Genomic DNA, 18,617 nt, shown 5'->3' on the forward strand with positions numbered 1-18,617 from the left:
ATAACATACGGATGACAAAAAATTAGTTTGATGGATGGTTAGTAGACTTATTTTTTTTCCAAAAAGAGGTTAGGTTTATGTTAAATATTTTTTTAATATAAATTTTTGTCATTAAACATAAAATAAATAAAACATGTCTCATTTTTAATGCTATTTGTGGAAAAAAAAACTATCAATGCTCGTTATGATAATTATATATATATACATACATATTAGTTAATTTTATATAAAACATAATTAATTAAATCTTAAACTCAAGTTAAATCAGGCACCGGCGGAATCAACATACAAATATGACACCTAAAACATTTTGATTTTTTATAGATTTTATTAGTATTAAAAAATTAAATTTATTAATAATAGAAGTTAGAGAAATTATTTATCAACATGTAATATCATTATAAGTTTAAATTGAGATATTTTTTGATAAAATAAATATCAAACTTATATTTAGAAATATAAAGAATGATGAATTAAAATTTTCAGAGTTTTACCGCCGCCCTCGTCAACCAACAGATAAGTAGTAGACGATGATGAAGAATTTTGATTGAATTATAAAGTTGATATAATATTTAGCTTTTTTAGGAATATAAAAATACAATTTTAAAAATAGATAAATACTTTGTCTAAAATTTTAGAATCAAATAAAATAATAATTTTTTCGATAATTAAAGAAATCTTACATCTAAACTAACTTCTCCAACTGCAACCCTCCTTGGTTAGAATACCATGTAGTTCCACTGACGGTGTGAAAATTTTATGACATTGTATGACCTCACCTGGAGCTAACTTGACCGTGTTATATGCTACTTGATTTCCTTCACAACGTACGTGGGTCATCTTGATCTCCCAATTTCTCTTCAACAGCTCTGCTCATTTCCTCAACTAATTTTGGACTACGATCTGGTGTTGATTCTCTTTCAATATTGTCTTGATAAATAGTTATTTATTTATCTGCTTTCAAATGTTTCATGTAATGGCTCCAAATAATATGTCCCAGGCTTCATCATTCCTTGCGAAGTAAGTGGGGCTAGCCACACATTCGTCCTTTTTATTTTTAATTTTTCCATGTGCTTTATTTTTATGGAAAGTGATAATATTGTTATTTTAATGTAATAAAAGGATAAGAAAAAGATTGCTATAGTTCTCCAAAAGTATAAAGAAGCAACAGGCCCAAGATCAAACATTTGGATTAGTGAGTGGCCATTTTCATTTTGGACTCGATCTGGAACAATCTGGATTCAATCGTTTCATCTCCATTTTGTTATTCAGATAATGTGACTGAAAACCCCGAACTTAGCTAAAACCCTACTATTTTTTAACTTGGAAGCCTTAAGAACTTCAGCGGAAGCTCACTTTGAAGTCTCACTTTTGATCATTCTCGTTGCGTATAATATAACCCATCTCGCTCATGTATCGAGTAGCTTCAAAATTAGCTTCATCTGTTAGGTAATGCATCCAGCGGATCACATTTGGTTCATGTCAATTCCTGTCAATGAGTTTTTTTTTGTATTTATTTTATTTATCTAATCAATTATCTTTATCTTTTATTATAAGAGTTACTCGAGTTCGAGAAAACTGGTAAGAAATCATAATATCTTGATTTTTCTTTCATTTTGATTTCTGTTTGTGTGGTGAGGAAGTGTGTGAAATAGGACTGAAATTAAAAATACAACAATTTTCTAGGACCCAATAGTTGCCTTTTCCTTATATAAATAAATGCTTTTGGATACTTTTGTAACAATGGAGTTTTAGAGATGGGTCATTAAATAGTTAGAAGGGTTTTCGTTTCTTTTTCTTAAAGTGAAAATATTTGTATATTTGGATTTAATTTTGATGGATATGAATGAATCTTAACCTTTATTTGCTCTGGTTGCTTGATAATTTACAGTTTTGTAGTAGGGTGATTTGCAGCAGGAACTATGTGGCAAAAGATATCAGTTTTGGAGTTGGGGCACGGGCGGCTATGCTGCAGGGTGTGTCTGAGGTTGCAGATGCCGTGAGAGTCACAATGGGACCAAAGGTAATAGACATGAAAGTAGATTGAGAGATCAAATTTATGCTTACTATTATGCCTTGTCATAGTATTCATTCTGATCTATTGATTCAGGGCCGTAATGTAATTATTGACAGTAGTCGAGGTTACCCTAAAGTCACAAAGGATGGCGTTACTGTTGCCAAAAGCATCAAATTCAAAGATAAGGCTAAAAATGTTGGTGCAGATCTTGTAAAGCAGGTTGCAAATGCCACCAATAGAGTGGCTGGAGATGGTGATTTCTATTATTTCCAACCTTGTTCCTTAAATGTGTTCTAACTGAACATCGATCAATCAAATGTACCAATGCTTTCAGACAAGACATTCATCTTAGAAAACTGTTTTTTGGGATTTGTACCCAAAAGCAACTCCTTTTTCAGCAAAACAAATTATGCTTAAGACAACTCAAATAAGTCTTCATTCCATGTTAATATGAATTAGAGTCTCCTTGGATAGGAATCTGCTGTTACAAAATATTCTTGGAAAGTGTGGCATAAATAATCTGGATTCGTTTAAAGTCTTTGACTCCATTTAAGAATCTAGAATCCTAGATATGCAGGGCGTCTATGGATAGAATAAGTGAGCGATCTCTATAACATTCAGGTTCAAAGCATGGATGGGTTCAGTTGTATTTGTAGCGTGACACATGAGGAAACCTTTAGTTTTTATTACAGAAATGACATTTCTTTGAAATCTCTCCCATAATATCTGAAAGATTGTTGAAGATCTGTAACCATAATGCATCTCTGTTCACAGGTACAACTTGTGCAACTGTCCTAACTCAGGCAATTCTTTTGGAAGGCTGCAAGTCATTGGCTGCAGGTGTAAATGTGATGGACTTGCGAAAAGGAATTAATATGGCAGTTGATACTGTCATATCTGACTTAAAAGGCAGGGCAGTAATGATAAGCACTCCGGAAGAAATTACACAGGTTTGTTGATGTGGGCTCTGTGGCTCTTTATCTCTTATACCCTTGATTTATTCTGCATTAAATTGTTTTTGGTATGTAACGTATGTTTTAAATAGGTTGCCACTATTTCTGCAAATGGGGAACGTGAAATTGGAGAACTAATAGCAAGAGCAATGGAGAAAGTTGGGAAGGAAGGGGTCATTACGGTCACTGTAAGTCCAATTTTCTTTTTTTAACATTATTTTAATGATGATAAAATTTTGAATAATAATGATTACTTCTTAAACCACATTTAATTTGGTGTATCTAATGTTTTCCTTAAATTTTAGGATGGGAATACTTTAGACAATGAATTAGAAGTGGTGGAAGGAATGAACCTAGGCAGAGGCTATATCTCTCCTTACTTTGTTACTGATCAGAAGACCCAGAAATGTGTAAGCCCTTTGTATCCTTTTTCCAGTAGTTTTTACTTAAAATAGTTGTTCATTGGACCAAACTGCAGTTTCCAATGTAAAACCCATGCTCAAAAGTATTATTCTTCTCTTATTTTGATGTTGTCAGGTTGGAGGAGGGGCCTCACAGTAAAAATCATAAATCGTTTCCCTTTTCTTTGCTTACTTAATTTGAAGATCAGATTATTGCTATATCAAAGGTTTAGTTCATAGTTCGTCTTTGCATGCTAATGCAAAAGACTATGCACTTTTAAAAGCTTACAAATTTGACCTACCTTATGTCCTTAACCTTTTTGCTTCCTTTTTTCCTGTTACATATAGCATACAAACCTCTACTGATTGTAATAACATCACAAGCATGTAAAAAAAAAATTGATTTAAAGAGGCTTTAATTTTTTGTTGGCAGGAACTTGAGAATCCCCTGATTCTCATTCATGACAAGAAAATTTCAGATATTAACTCGCTTGTGAAGATACTGGAGCTGGCTATAAATGTAATTCATCTGAGGACTCTTTTACATTTATGATTATAAGTAAAGCACATTGTGAATTTCCTCATTCTCTTCTTCAATTTGAACAGAAAAGCAGACCACTTCTTCTTGTGGCTGAGGATTTGGAGAGTGATGCACTTGCTTTACTTATTCTCAATAAGCATCATGCTGGATTGAAGGTAAGTAATTGTCTGAACTCTGGCTTTGCTTTAAGTTTACTTTTCCATGCATCAAACGGTACAAAATGTTTTAAGGCTTTTAGTGAATATGACATCTCAACCTTATTAATTGTGAAATCTTATGTATTTAGGTGTGTGCCATTAAAGCTCCTGGTTTTGGGGATAACAGACGGGCAAATTTGGATGACCTTGCCATTCTTACCGGTGGAGAGGTATACATTCTCATTACTCTGGTATTTTCCTTTAATAATTTTGTAGTCATTATTAACTATCAAAACTACAGGTTATCAGTGAAGAACGCGGCTTAACTCTCGACAAAGTCAAAGTTGAAATGCTTGGTACTGCAAAAAGGGTATGCATGTATCTATATAACATGCCTGATTTTTTTTTCTTTCTTCTGCAATTGACCAAATTTATGACAGATCACTGTCTCACTTGATGACACGATAATTCTACATGGGGGAGGAGATAAGAAGCTGATTGAAGAAAGATGCGAGGAGGTATTTTGATGCCCCATTTGGTTGTTTCTTCATCTTTTTAAAGCTTCAACTCATTTTAAATGCCATTCTATTTATACACTACTATGCATGTGCTTGTACTATATAATTTTTGGGGGGTTTGGGTGTGGGGAGTGCAACTGTTATCCATTTGTGCTCTTATGATCCCTGTTTTCCTTTTTTGGCCTTATGATTCTTGAAAACATCTACAGTTGAGGACGGCCATTGAGAAGAGCACTGCCATGTTTGGAGCGACTGTCAAAACTATCTGGAGGTGTAGCTGTTTTCAAGGTCTAGAATTAATATTTCTATGTTTCAAGTGGCATGTGCATCATAAGCCGTCAAAGGTGAGTACTTATTAGTTGTTTTCTCAGGTTGGTGGAGCTAGTGAGGCAGAAGTTGGAGAAAGGAAAGATAGAGTCACAGATGCTTTGAATGCTACCAGAGCAGCTGTGGAGGAGGGTATTGTGCCAGGTGAAGAACTTCTCCTTTTTGGGTTTCACAGAGAAATGTTTCTTCAGGTCATAACGTAAATACATTTTTTGTTAGGTGGTGGTGTTGCTCTCTTGTATGGTACAAAGGCTTTGCAGAATCTTCAAACTGAAAATGAAGATCAAAAAAGAGGCGTTCAGATAGTTCAAGATGCTCTTAAGGTTTTGTTTCTGACAACTCTATACATGCCTTCCTGATCTCATTATAATGTTTAGTACCTCACTGTATCAATGACTGCACTTTAGGCACCGACTTTAACTATAGCTTCAAATGCTGGTTATGATGGCTCTCTTGTTCTTGGCAAACTACTGGAACAAGATGAAGATAAGTTGGGTTTTGATGCTTCAAAAGGTTTGTTTCTTTCAATCTTATGAAAATACTCGTTTCCAGCCATATAATTTGATCTTAGTTTCGTCAAGTTATACTGCATACTCTCAGATTCTCTCATTAACAGACATACACTTGCAATATTTAGTTTTCTAAAAGTGCCCTTCAGCTGTTTTCTTTTAGGAGAACCCACAGACCCTCTGCCCTGATCATTATCTTGTTTGGTGTGCCAAAACAGGTACATATGTTGATATGGTGAAAGCTGGAATCATTGACCCTCTAAAAGTCGTTAGAACAGCTTTAGTCGATGCTGCCAGGTGAAGATCTTGTTACAAATATGTGCTTGCTTATACACAATCGTTATATAAGTTTAACCAAACAAAAATGCTTTTTGTTCGCAGCGTCTCATTGCTATTGACGACAACCGAGGCATCTGTCCTGGAAAATCCAGATGAGAAAAAACCACCAAGTCGTATGCCAGACAGAGATAATGACTACTAGGTAGTGTGCCCCCTTGTATGATTGCTTAACAATTTGTGGCATTCTGCTTAAAATAGCAGAGAACTTAAATTGAATTTGAGAGCCAAGGTTGGAGTTTGATGAACTCTTAAGAGAAATGCACGAGGACGGAAACCAAATTATAAACGAAAAGATAATAGGACACACAATTCTTGGTGTCATTGCAAAACCAGTAATCTTGGGTTTTTGTTGGTTAAAAAGGGAAATAGTTATCTTTATTGCAACTCTGGTTCCTTTCTTATCCCTGTTTTTCTATGCTACGGTGGATGGTCTTTTTGGGTTTAATGGATCTTTGGATCCGTGGCATCCTTGGAACTAGCGGTGATCAAAATTCAATTTGATTTGGAAATTTTGTTTTTTTTTTAATTTTAAATTGTTTAAGCAACTCAATCTTTTGGTTGGGATTTTAAACTTAAGTTAAATTTGAATTTATGAAGTTAGAATAATAAAAAAATTATCTTCTTTCTAAATTAAATTATTTATTATATAATTTGATTGTTGTGATTTGATTCTTAATTTTCTTATTTGCTAATTGTTTTTTGTTTTATATTTTCTATTACATTTGAATCACATTTTTTCAAGTATTGTTAAATATTTATAAAATTTCAGTTTTTTAATAAAAATTATACTACCTCTGTCCCCTAAAACTGTTCTTTATTGAACTTTTAAATGTCAAAATATTTTTTAAAAAATTTGATCATGATTATATTAAATATTTTAAAAAAATAAATTTTATTAAATATATATTCTAAAATTACTTGATTAAAGGTTTTTAAAATATATTTTTATATTTTTATTTGAAATAAATTTTAAATTATAATGAGCCAAAGTTGAAAAATTTTGAACAAAAAAATCAATAAGAGATAATTTAAGTGGGACAGAGGGAGTATTTATTTTTTTATATTTTTTGAATTCATTAAGTGATCTTATTGCAAAATTAAATATTTTTTTTGAAGGATATTAGTTTGATTAATTAGATTTGATTAGTTACATTTATAGATGATGTGTTATTAATAGGTTATGAATTTAGTTAAATATTAAATTTTATATTTAAATATTTCACTAAACTAATTTAACAAATTGAAATAGTAATTGAATAAAATTTAATTTAATCATAAAATAATACTAAATTATTATATCAGAAAAATGATAAGAATGTAAACTGTTCTTTTTGAATGAGAATAAGTAATGAAGGACAAAGATAAACAAAGATTAAATTATTAGATTATTTTAAATTTAAATTAAATTAATAAATTATATAAAATTTTAAAGATTAAAATTATTATTACATCAAATAATGTTTATTATCAGTCTATATTTAATTTTAATTATATATTTGTAATAATCTTTTAACTAAATTGTCTGTTTATAATCTGCAAAAGAAAAATGACTATTTGTTAATAAATTTATAATTATATGACCTTGGGTGTAGTTTACCATTTATACAAAGATCACACCTCATCTCATCAGTATATATATTTATTACGATTTTTTCCCTTTCATTTCTCTTATTACACTCTCCAGACTATTGGCAGAAGGACTCGATCGAAAATATATTTCTCCGTAAATTTTAAGGTTCGGTTTCTCCTTTCTCTTGTCTTGCCTGTTATATGATCTGGGATTGTTTCTGTCTGTTTTTTTTAATTATCTATATTCGCCTTTAATCTAACGTTTGATAATGAAGAGGAAACAGAAGGGGGAAAGTAAATTTCTTTAGCTGGGGTGCGGATAGGTGGGCATTACAGTTTATTTGATTTTGGGAAAGTGGATTCTAAACCAGAACTGATTTTGGCCTTTGGAATCAAAATTGATATTTTTTCAGGATTTGTGGTCCTTAATCCTTATGAAAAATTAACAGCTTGCAGTTCTTGTATAAATTTTGAGGAGAAAATACGAATTTTAGTTTTTGTTATTTAGATTGATTTGCTTCTTTTTTCAGATTGTTGAAAACTTGCCTACGTGAATTGGTGGTTGCTTCTTGCTTCTTTTGCAACTAGGTTTAGCATTGAAGTGCTTTCAAGGCTGTAGAACCGAAGTCTGCCCGTGTTAATTAGTTACCGCTTATCCTTAGATAAGTAGTTTTCTTGTTTATTAGTCAACAAAATTCTAATCTTTCCAACACTTTCCAAGAATAACAAGTTTGCCCTCTCATGGTCACTACTTGTCACATGGTCTTCTTCTACTATAATTTTTCAACGAAGATGGCATGACTGATCATCTAGGGTCGAGGTGCTTTAGATATGAGTCGAACTACAACTGTTCTAATCTGAATGTTGGTATCTAGGAATTCTTGATCTTCATCATGTTCAACAATCTGGCAGATTATTTCAGTCATATGGCTTTTTTGGTCTCAGTAAGCAGTGCTGTTGAAGTTTAAAATCTGTAATCTCACATTCCAGTCCGGGATACATGGATGTTTTAACTCATGTTGCTTTGGTTGATGTATAAAACTGTGGTGAAAATTTCCATCTAAAAAAGGGCGAAAAAGTAAAATATTAGACTGTTCGGAACTCAGGCAACCAAACAAAAATTATGTGTGACGAGTATAAGCTACAGGATGTGTGTATAGCAGTTTCGTGAGATTTTCTATCCGTTTGCATTTTTAATCATTTCATGCATAGCAAACATCAAAGTTTTAGCGGTTAGATTTACCAGATATATTTACAGTTTTTATATTTGTTTGAATGAGAATAGACATTTGAATTTTTGTAATATTGGAAAATTTGCAGATTCTTCGACAAAATATGGCCGTGAAACCAACAGTAGCATTGAGGGCTTTCCTTGTCGGAGGGATAGCTGTTTTTGCTAAAGTAGCTGGGGCAATGAAGGCTGCGGGTGGTGCTAAGCTAGGTGCAGCCGCAGCTGCCATGACCGTTGCAGCATCTGCTGCTATGACAGGATCAAAACACGACCCAAATGACGTGTCTAAGCAACCACCAAAATGATATGCCTTTTTTTTCCCCTTTCTTTCGGAAGCTTGTAGACATTTGTATTGTAGGTAGCATAGTTGACTGCTCACTGGAGCTTGTCAAGAGCAGATGGCTATGCTTGGAATTCTAGTTTTGGTCGTTACTTTTGAAATCACATGAAATAAGAAAACCAGCACTTTTTTATTTGAATTAAGCTATATTGGTATTTAAGTTGAATTGTGAATATTTCTCATACCCAAATGCACATTCCCTGTGGGAAATGGAAACAATCTCAAGTAGTTGCAGCCTTAATGTATCTGATGTTAACTACTAGCATTCCCATTTTACCAAGCTTGTGATTCAGGTGGTGATATTAATGTTGATGATACCATACAAAAAGTAGGAAACATCACACATGGGATTTAGGGGATATATTGTGCTTTTATCCCACCATGCCATGAAAACCTCATCTCATGCCCACACCATTTCCTTCATTGATAATATTATTATCTCCTCCCCGAGCGAGAAGAACTCCATGTGTGCAAATAACAAAACATGCCATTCTTTTAAACTGATGGATGTTAAAAAAGAAAAGTTGTCAAAAATTGCACACTGCAACATGTTTTCTTACTCTTTAATTTTCTCTACACATGGAAGAGAGATATAAAGAAAGGGAAGAAAAGGATGAACATGCATGCCTTACACTCCAACACATGATATCGAGAACAAAAGTGGGGAATTTAGATTTGTTTCTTTCTTTACTTTTTACTTTTATATATTATCTAAACAAAAAATGTAATGACAGATGCCTTAGGAACTATCAAAGTTAGCTCGTACATATGTTTAAATTAACCTAACATATCAAGATTTATTTGGGATAATCATCTTTTCTCCCACAGGCCACAGCCCTCTATTATTGTAAAGGTTAATCATCACTGTTGTTATGGTAGGTTAATAATACCTCACTTCGATAACATTCCCACTTGATTAGCTACTCTCCACCCGCCTCCCCGCCCTCCTCTAGATCTATCCCTAAATCCTGATTACCCGCCCTCCTCTAGATCTATTCCTAAATCCAGATTAACCAAGATAAAATCATAGAGAATCAAGAGGACAACAAAAAAAAATTTCTTCTAAAAACCACATGAAATTAATATATATATATATATATACATATAATGAGGCCAAATACTATAGGCAGAGAGAGGACCTTTCCTCGGGATTGAATCCAGCATTTGCACCCACACCAGGTGTTGGACACCATTTTTTCCCTCGAAAAAACTATATACATATGTCACGACCATCTTTCGGGTTGGGCTCGGAATTGAACTTCGAGTTAGGAAAATTGATTAGGAGTCACCACCGATCATTTTAAAAACATTTAGGTAAATCAGATACCATCTTACCTGATCTGCGTTTTACCAGAAATGTGTCGGGTTCGGGAGTCGGTTACAGTCAATGAAGGATTAGTACCCTTGTACTGCCCTTTCCGTACCAATTAATTGGTCGGTTATCTTCATAGCGAAAATTAAAATTTAAAAATCCGATTTGAATTGCTTACATTCGATTGATTAAAAAAATCCCATAAAAGTAAAATATTGGTAGATTGTAAAATAAAAATAAATATGAAAAACGAATTAAAAAATATTAATATAATAACAATAATAAAATAAATAAAGTAGATAAATAAATATAAATAAGATTGAGTAAAAAAAACTTAAAAATAAAAAACAAATAAAAACGACATAAATTAAAAAGCAAATTCAAAAGTTTGTTATTGACATGGCCACCACTTTGTTTGATTGGCAGCAGAGACATGTATAGCACGATCATTCCACTCTAAGTCCTTCCACTGATCCCCAATGTCATCGTAATAGAAAAGCATCACGGTGAAATTATTCTGTGGAAACTTCTTGATCATCTTGTTGACATTTTCTTTTTGCTTTATGCCAACTGCAATGGCTAACAAGCCATTGGACAACTTTGGCTTCTTCTTACTCTGTAGACCCCATAATGGCAACATTTCTAAGTCAGATGTTTCGGAAATAATTCCTCTAGGCAATGCTTCACTTCCATAGGCCCTGCATTGTCTTTTATTGTAGGCTTTCATGTTCTTTTCATACTCAACCTTTCGCTTCTCTGCCCTTGCTATATAAGGTGCTTTTTCAGCATCAGACAAGCCCTTCCATTTATCTCCACCGGCTTTACCGACAGCGGCAACAGATTTTTTTTAAGGTCTTCCTTTTTGTATTGCACACAGAACTCCTCCATGAAAATGAAGAAGGCACTAGCAGGCCTCTTCGGCTTGTTTGGATCCTTGACTGCCTTCCCCGCTTTCTTTCCAGCTTTGGCGGTTGATTTCTTGTTAGGGGTGGGAATAAGCCAGGCCAGGCTAGGCTTTAATAGGCCTGGGCCTGGCCTACAATGATTTGTGTAGGTCTGGCCTGTGGCCTGTCAAAGGCTTTTATTTAGGCTTGGCCTGTTTAAAAGCCTATTTAAAAGCCTGTTTAACAATAAACATTTAATATTTTCAGTTTAGCCATTAATTTTAGAATAAAATCCCTATTAAGTCACTCTAACTTAGTACATTTTACAAAGTAGTCACTCTAAATAGGCCGACCTATCAGGCTTATAAGGCTTTTTAATATGCCTAAGTCTGGCCTGTTTAGTTAAATAGGCCTTTAAAAAGGCCTGGGCCTGGCCTGTTTAGTTAAATAGGCCTTTAAAAAGGCCTGGGCCTGGCCTGTTTAGTTAAATAGGCCAGGCCAGGCCAAGCTTTATACAGGCTAGGCCCAGGCCCCTGTAGGCTGGCCTGGCCTATTCCCACCCCTATTTCTTGTTCACTGCTAGCCTGCCACTCTTAGCATCTGACTTGGATTTACCTCCCTTCATGTTGAATCCCGATTAGTAAGGTAGGGTTAGGGCTGAGGGGATATAGAAAGAAAACAAGAGAGAGAGAGAGAGTGGTCCGGCGAGAAGGGCGGAGTAGCTTGCTTCGGCGGTTTCACGCCGGAGTCATCGTCTAACGTAGATTCCAGACTCTGATAAAAAAGGCCATGACACATCTCACTCAATCCAATTCCTTTTTTGCCTTTTTTATTCCCCCCTTTTTTATTCGTTTGTGCATGTCTCCCTCCGCCACCCTTGCCAATCTAAAGTTGAAATAAATAGCCCTGCCTTCAGATTCCTACTTTTCTTTTTGAGAGAAAAAGAAGGAAACATATGTGTGTTTAGTTGAGACGTGTGAGGTGGGGTTGGTAACTAATTGGGTAGTGGTTTAGTGGTTTGTTTGTTGGAAATGGAGGCATGCAAAAAATAATTATAATATATAAATTAATAAAATAATAATAATAATAATATAATATAATAATAATATAATATAATGTTTTCGTAGACCCGAAAAAAATGGGTGTCTACAGCTGCCCATCTTTGCATATTTTTGTGTTAACAAGAATAGGGCAAAGATGAAAAAGACAACAAGTTTTTGTCCGGTTCTCTTTGATTTTAGACTTGATAGTGTTTGTTGTGACACTAAGTCAATCCATTAGGCACGATATCCTTCGTCGTGAAGTTGAAATCGTGAATGGCTTATTCGTTGTGAAGTTGAGCTTTGAATTGGATATCCTTCGTCGTGAAGTTGAAATCCAATCTAAAAGTGAATGTTGTTGGTGAGCACGATTCCCTTCGTCGTGAAGTTGAAACAGTGGATGGCCCATTCGTTGTGAAGTTGAGCCTTGAATTGGATATCCTTCGTCGTGAAGTTGAAATCCAATCTAAAGATGAATATTGCTGGTGAGCACGATTCCCTTCATCGTGAAGTTGAAACCGTGGATGGCCCCTTCGTTGTGAAGTTGAGCTTTGAATTGGATATCCTTCGTCGTGAAGTTGAAATCCGAGGGTTGCATTGCTTCTTATGGGCACGATATCCTTCGTCGTGAAGTTGAAATCATGGATGACTCATTCGTTGTGAAGTTGAGCCTTGAATTGGATATCCTTCATCGTGAAGTTGAAATCCAATCTAAAGATGAATGTTGCTGGTGAGCACGATTCCCTTCGTCGTGAAGCTGAAACCGTGGATGGCCTATTCGTTGTGAAGTTAAGCCTTGAATTGGATATCATTCGTCGTAAAGTTGAAATCCAATCTAAAGATGAATGTTGCTGGAGAGCACGATTCTCTTCGTCGTAAAGTTGAAACCGTAGACGACCCCTTCGTTATGAAGTTGAGCCTTGAATTGGATATACTTCGTCATGAAGTTGAAATCCAATCTAAAGATGAATATTGCTGGTGAGCACGATTCCCTTCGTCGTGAAGTTGAAACCGTGGATAGCCCATTCGTTGTGAAGTTGAGCCTTGAATTGGATATCTTTCGTCGTGAAGTTAAAATTCAATCTAAAGATAAATGTTGCTGGTGAGCACGATTCCCTTCGTCGTGAAGTTGAAATCATGGATGGTCCTTTCGTTGTGAAATTGAGCCTTGAATTGGATATCCTTCGTCGTGAAGTTGAAATACAATCTAAAGATAAATGTTGCTGGTGAGCACGATTCCCTTCGTCGTGAAGTTGAAACCGTGGATGACCCCTTCATTGTGAAGTTGAGCCTTGAATTGAATATCCTCTGTCGTGAAGTTGAAATCCAATCTAAAGATGAATGTTGTTTCGAGTCCAATATCCTTCGCCGTGAAGTTGAAATTGGCTCTAAATGAAACTGGGAAAGTTGTTTTGTCGTCAGACAGTTGCCCCTCCGCTGTGAAGTTGAGCAACCACCATCAACTTTTTAATGTGCTTTTGAATCGAGTATCTTTCGTCTTGAAGTTGAAACTTGACTAAAAAAGCTGCAAAAAAATTATGTATGCTAAAAATGATAAATGTGATGCTCTTAAGTATGTCTAAGGTGCATGCAACATGAATTAATTGTGTTTTATCCCTTGGATGGAGCCTCATTTTTATCTGCTGGTCTTGTCCTTGGAATCAACAATGTCCCATTTTCTTCTCAGGTTGTTGACGATGTCACAAGTTATATTTGGTCTCTCAAACTGATTATTTTCAAGATCATTGTTCGTTCTTTCTTCAATAGAGGCAAAATGAGCCTCAACAGCTTCCAAGACTCTTCACATTTGATATTGTCCTGTTTGAAAATGTTTTTCTCCTTTCTCGTATTTTAAGAGGGAAAAAAGATATAAAAATGTAAAATTTTTGTAAAATATTGCCACTCAATCTAGACTCGCAATTGAATCAAATCATAAACATAAGTTCAAAGAATATCAACAGAATCAATAGCTCTTTACCGCTTTTAGAGTTATAGCTCTTTGATAAATGTCCAAAATTGATGAGTTGGTTTTAGGTTCCTTTTTATTTTCTAAGGTTTCAGCCACCAAAATGTCATTTTCGTCTGTTCCTTTAGACACTGCAACATGCCCCTATTGGCTTGGTATTTTAACCAGACGCGGACAAAATGACGTAACACGTTTAACCAATTACTAGACTTTCTATTTCGGTTACCTGAAATCTTTCATTTGTTCAAGCTTTGTAGGTTCTTCTAACAAAGTCAGTGCAGAAATATCGGTCTAAAAATGAAATTCCTGAGTGCTCGTGTGAAATTGACTATAACAGGTGTTCCTTAACTCCCTTAGTCCGTCATTACAGAAAATTTCTTGTTTAGATAAATTTGATTTGATTTGTCATTGTTTGGCTAGTCGAATCCATAAAGCCGGGGCGTTTAACCAATTGCTTTAGAGTGACAACTTAATATTATAATCACTTTTATCAGGTTTAACTGAAGGGTTCATCTCATCACAAAGTCTTCGACCTGACAAAAGCAATGGAGCAAACACCGAATTACCAAGTGTCCGAGCAATGTCATGGTTTGAACGTAATCTATTCATAAGATCAGGGCTTTCGAGTTTCCTCTATAACCAATTGCCTTAATGGAATAGCTCAGCTTTACGGATTTAATTTCTTAAGATTGTCAAGAAGAACCTGTTATAGTCTATGTGTTTTTTGAAAGTCAAAAATTTCATCTTTAGAGTTCAATTTCCAAGCAACTGACTTAAATTAGATTCACTTACTCAACTATTCCATTCGTGAAGATCATTATCATCACTGAAAGTCTTAAACAAAAAATATAGTAATGTCATATGTAAAAGATGCCCCATGTTGTCCGCACCTATGCACACCTAAATATCAAGCCTGTTTTTCGTTCCTTTATGAGAGGAGAAAGCTATCGTGGTTCTTGTAAGAGAAAAGTATGGTGTTCGAGCATATTTTTTTGGGGTAAGGTCAAAGTCCTTGTTTTACCACTTTTTAATCGTGTTACTTTATCAAAGATCTATGAATCCAATCATTTACAGAGTTTTTAATTCAGTTGATATCCAAAGAATTTCAAGTCTGCAAATTTGATTCATTGTTCGTCGTCTTTAAAGTAACATAAATTTATATAAATGTTCTTATAAAAACTTGAGAAAAGATGGAAAAAAACAAATTCAAACAAAATGCCTCAAATGATGAAATGATCTTCCCCACTTTGATGCCCTCAAGTTGTTGAAGTCGATTCATTTCTTGTTACGCATCTTCTTCATGATTCTCTTGAATACGTAACAGTTCTCAATAGTGTGCCTTAGGACACCGCCATGATATTCACAATAAGATGGGCTTCAAGGGTTCCACTGAGTATGGCGACACTACGTAAATGTCAAAAAGTTGTTGGTAAAGTTCATTGTAAGTCATGCGAATAGGATCAAAATGTTCCCTTTTTTCATGAGACATGTTAAGGTAATAAAAAAGAGAAAAATAATACGAAAAATACAGGAATGCATAATGCATGAAATGTTCGAGGCATTTATCCAAAAATGTGTCTGTTGTTATAAATAATCCTTATTGGGGAAAAAAGTGTTATTTTTAAGAGATAAAAAACATTTTAAAGGTATATTCTTCTAGACCCAGAACAACTTCTGACAGGTTGATTCGTCTTCCGCCTTCTTCTGTCACCGGCTGAAAATCCTGTCGAACCGCTTCGGTTTCTCTAAGATGTTTTTTGTACTTGTGCCAGGAAGTCTCGAATGATTGCATCTCCTGTTTTCACTCTCTTTTGAGTATGTTCCCTAACGGAAACACCATTGAAATCCTTCATCAAAGAGATTATTTGAAGTGATTGTTTCTTGAATTTGTCAACAATGACTTCAAATTTCGGCTATCGTTTTGTCATCTTGTTCTTGTTGTCTTTGAAATGACTCTTCAGGTCAATAACACTTTTCTCATCTACCCCTACAACCTTCGCCAACCCATTTCTGAAAGTTGACTTTTGATGTACTTAATTGTGGACACCGTGTCTTTTTGATTGAATGCGACACATAGTTGCCTTGCAGATTGTCCTTTTGTGTTTTTCACCTCTTGTATTATAACCCCTTTGTCCATTAATGTAAATTATTTATGTTTAACGAACATATTTTTGTGGATTAACACCTCTTTTGAATGATGCAAATGATAAAAATAAAACGAAAGAAAACAAAAAATGAAAGGAACAAGTTAGTGAGATAAGGATAATAATCAAAACAATAATGAAAATAAAAAAGCCTACCCCACATGATATCTACCCCACATGATATCTACCCCACATGCTTATTATTCTTACATAACATGATCTCTATCCCACATGTTAATTTTGAACAAGTCCTAACCGCATATTTTTCTAGTTCGCATGCTTTGAACATGAAATAAAGTAGGAAATAATATCGAAGCAGTCTAAGGTTTGTAATGAGATTTTGGGGTAGGCTCTAACTCCTTATAGTCTCCCTGTTTAGGTTCTAAAAAAGGTACCCGAGTTCTCTTTGCTGGTGCCCCCTTGGGCTTGTCAGACCCTTAGTCCTAAGCCCATTACAAGCTTGTGTGGACTAAGTTAAACTCGAGAGGATACATTCCCTTATGTCTATGCGGTGAATAAATTCACACGAAGACATAAGACATATGAATCCTGAAGGCCTGTGCGGAGAATAAATTCTCACGAAAGCGTCGCTTTCACCCCACTTAAAAAGGGTTCGGAGCTCAGGTATAGAGCCAGAGATAGAAACTTTTCAAAAATATGAAATCATTGAAAAAAATAGCAGTACAACTATTTATTTGAAAATTAATTAAAGGTAAATAATTGTAATCGAATAAATAAATTTAAATTTACTATTTTCGCATAAAAGACAACAAAAAATTAATTCTAGTCTGACTCACTTACCTGTCCCCAACGAAGTTGTCAAGCTGTCACGACCGTCTTTCGGGTTGGGCCCGGAATTGAGCTTCGACTTAGGAAAATGGATTAGGAGTCGCCACCGATCATTTTAAAAATATTTAGGTAGATCGGACATCATCTTACCTGATCTGCATTTTACCATAAATGTGTCGGGTTCGGGAGTCGATTACAATCAAGGAAGGATTAGCACCCTTGTATTGCCCTTTCGGTACCAATTAATTTGTCAGTTGTCTTAATAGTGAAAATTAAAATTTAAAAATTCGATTCGAATTGCTTACATTCGATTAATTAAAAATCCCATAAAAAAGTTAAAAATATTGGTAGATTGTAAATAAAAATAAATATGAAAAAAGAATTAAAAAATATTAATATAATAATAATAATAAAATAAATATTAAATAAGATTGAGTAAAAAAACTAACAAATAAAAAACGACATAAATTAAAAAGCAAATGTAAAAGTTTGTTAATGACATGGCCACCACTTCGTTTGATTGGTAGCGGAGACATGTATAGCATGGTCATTCCACTCTAAGTCCTTCTACTGATCCCCAATGCCATCGTAATGGAAAAACATCACGGTGAAATCATTATGTGGAAACTTCTTGATCATCTTGTTGGCATTTTCTTTTTGTTTTATGCCAACTGCAATGGCTAACAAGCCCTTGGACAACTTCGGCTTCTTCTTACTCTGTAGACCCCATAATGGCAGTATTTCCAAGTCATATGTTTCGGAAATAATTCCTCTAGGCAATGCTTCACTTCCATAGGCCCTGCACTGTCTCTTATTGTAGGCTTTCATGTTCTTTTCATACTCAGCCTTTCATTTCTCTGACTTTGCTATATAAGGTGCTTTTTCAGCATCAGACAATCTCTTCCATTTATCTCCACCGGCTTTACCGACAGCGACAATAAATTTGTTTTTAGGGTGTTCCTTTTTGTATTGCACACAAAACTCCTCCATAAAAACGAAGAAAGCACTAGAGTCCTCTTCGGCTTGTTTGGATCCTTGGCTACCTTCCCCGCTTTCTTTCCAGCTTTGCGAGCCTGCCACTCTTAGCATCTGACTTGGATTTACCTCCCTTCATGTTGAATCCTGATTAGTAAGGTAGGGTTAGGGCTGAGGGGATATAGAAGGAAAACAAGAGAGAGAGAGAGAGTGGTTCGGCGAGGAGGCCGGAGTAGCTTGCTTCGGCGGTTTCACGCCGGAGTCATCCCTGAACGTAGATTCCAAACTCTGATAAAAAAGGCCATGACACCTCTCCCTCTCTCCAATTCCTTTTTTGCCTTTTTTATTCCCCTTTTTTTATTCGTTTGTGCAGGTCTCTCCCGCCATCCTTGCCAATCTAAAGTTGAAATAAATAACCCTGCCTCCATATTCCTACTTTTCTTTTTGAGAGAAAAAGAAGGAAACATATGTGGGTTTAGTTGAGACGTGTGAGGTGGGGTTGGTAATTAATTGGGTAGTGACTTAGTGACTTGTTTGTTGGAAATAGGGGCCTGCAAAAAAATAATTATAATATATAAAATAATAAAATAAAATAATAATAATATAATATAATATTTTCATAAAT

General features: G+C 34.8%; 1 long non-coding RNA gene and 2 pseudogenes across 1 annotated transcript; 2 read left to right on the top strand and 1 right to left on the bottom strand.

Annotated features, from left to right (window-relative positions):
* The first annotated feature begins 976 nt into the window (after nucleotides 1-976).
* LOC120133257 lies at nucleotides 977-6,010 on the top strand (annotated as a pseudogene).
* A 1,363-nt stretch (nucleotides 6,011-7,373) lies between these two features.
* Nucleotides 7,374-9,021, top strand: LOC120133346. Its single transcript, XR_005517087.1, has 2 exons — nucleotides 7,374-7,477; nucleotides 8,632-9,021. It is a non-coding gene; the product is annotated as an uncharacterized LOC120133346 (long non-coding RNA).
* Nucleotides 9,022-17,547: 8,526 nt separating this feature from the next.
* On the bottom strand, nucleotides 17,548-18,420 carry LOC120133258 (annotated as a pseudogene).
* Between the last annotated feature and the right edge of the window lie 197 nt (nucleotides 18,421-18,617).

This window comes from Hibiscus syriacus, unplaced genomic scaffold (genome assembly GCF_006381635.1).
Source record: "Hibiscus syriacus cultivar Baekdansim isolate YM2019G1 unplaced genomic scaffold, ASM638163v2 tig00110578_pilon, whole genome shotgun sequence".
Taxonomy (NCBI): Eukaryota; Viridiplantae; Streptophyta; class Magnoliopsida; order Malvales; family Malvaceae; genus Hibiscus; species Hibiscus syriacus.